We start from the raw sequence: 1,932 nt of genomic DNA, 5'->3' as shown, positions 1-1,932 counted from the left end.
CTCAGCGGGGGTGAAGAGGGCCGCGGGGATGCTCACCCCCCACCTCCCCGCCGGCTGCCTTTCCGCCCCCTGGTTTAAGATGCCACTTTTAGGCGGCCTTAGCGCGGTGTTTCCGCGGGCAGGCGGGGCCGGGGAGCCCCGTGCGCTGCGCCGCTGCGGATTTGTGGCCGTGCCCCCAGCCAAACCCTTCCCCGGGAGCTTTGCCCTCGCTGCTCGTCAAGGGGCAGCTGCGCGTGCAAAATCTGCTTCCCAAATTGGTCTCTGGACCTCCGCGGAGTAACAGCCCCCCGCCGCCCCCCCTTGGGCAAGCAGGGGTCCTCCTTTGAACTGCATTTTAACTCCTTCGGCCTGCCCACCTAAGTATGCCAAAGCATCTCCAACTCTGGGGGGAAAGTTGTTACACACCTCTTCTTAGAAAAACACATGACGGGAGGCGGGGGGAGGAGGGGGGAAATTACTTTTTAAAAAATCTGATAAGACGTTAATCACTCTTAAGGACTGAAGGATTGAAAAGGCTTTCTATCATCAAAATTAAATAAGCAATAATAAGAAAGACACGCTGCTCTGCTACGTTGAAGGTAAATCGTAACTTCACACTGATGCTCGCAAGCGAGTCATAAAAGCCTCGAAAAGGGTCTCCCTCGGCGGGAAGGTCGAGAGACCCTGGCTCTTTGCTTGCACCGGGTGATTCCCGGTGCGGAGACCACCAGCACCCCGGCCCGGGCTGGGCAGCGGGAGCCCCGGCAGGAGCGGGCACACGGCCCGGGCTGCAAGCTCCGCGGTGCGGGGAGGGAGAGAGGCGTGGGTGCATCCCCCGCCCGGGTAAAAGCAAGCAAGTAGAAAGTGTAAGCCAAAGCTAAAATGTGTAAAAGCTGTGAGTTTCTTATTCTTATTCTTATTCTTATTCTTATTCTTATTCTTATTCTTATTCTTATTCTTATTCTTATTCTTATTTTCTTATTCTTATTCTTATTTTCTTATTCTTATTTTCTTATTCTTATTCTTATTTTCTTATTCTTACTATTTATTTTTAAAAAGATGTTCCTTGACAAGAGGATGGCAAGCCAACACGAACACATCTTCTTACGGGCTGCGTGGAAGGAAGGCGAGGTGCCGATATACATAACTTAGCCCTCGATTATGGTCATTATGTAAACCGAATTACTAACAAAAGTTTGTTTGGTAACTAATTATAGCTCACTAAATCTCTGCCTCTCTTCACCTCAGCATAATGTATACAAACTTTTGTACACGCGGATCAGAATAAAACAAAGTGTTGACAGCATCCAGCGGTGGAAATTCACTTACACAAGACTTTTTTTCACTGAAGTGTTGACAATAAACATTTAATGAAGGCAGAGACTTGGATGTCTCCAGACAGTGTCAGAATACTTTAAACAGACCATTAGCATGGCTTCTTCTACTTCAAACAGAGCACACTATACCATAACATTATAAAAATACAAAGTATGAAACAAATAATCTGTTTATACAGATATTTTAAGCTGTTTTCACCAGCTCTGACATCCCCTGTATTTAGTAACAGAAACTTACTCATTTCAGATTACTCGCGCTTAAAAAATGTTAAATACAGTTAATGCAATATTAATCGCCCTTTGGTGATATAAAATGCAATATTTTCAGGCAGCTATCGAGCTTTTCTAGAGGAAGAGCTGATGAAAACAGTCACAGCTGAATAGTGGAGAGAAAAAAGCTCTGTATTTATTGCTTTTGTTTGGCTTTTGGCTACAGAGACAGGAACATTCTAATGGGGTAAGGACATTTATTTTATCTGCAATCTATTGCTGCTAGAGCAGGAGTGGCAGATGGGGTTTGGTGTTATATTCACAGAGTAATTTAGAGCAAATCCTAATAACTAATAATGATTTATGTTAATTTCAATCACTTATGTGACTTTATTAAAGCACTGCT

The sequence above is a fragment of the Egretta garzetta genome, unplaced genomic scaffold (assembly GCF_000687185.1).
Source record: "Egretta garzetta isolate BGI_Z169 unplaced genomic scaffold, ASM68718v1 scaffold335, whole genome shotgun sequence".
NCBI classification, from domain to species: domain Eukaryota; kingdom Metazoa; phylum Chordata; class Aves; order Pelecaniformes; family Ardeidae; genus Egretta; species Egretta garzetta.
The sequence above is the reverse complement of the archived record's forward strand: the minus strand, read 5'-3'. Positions refer to the sequence as shown.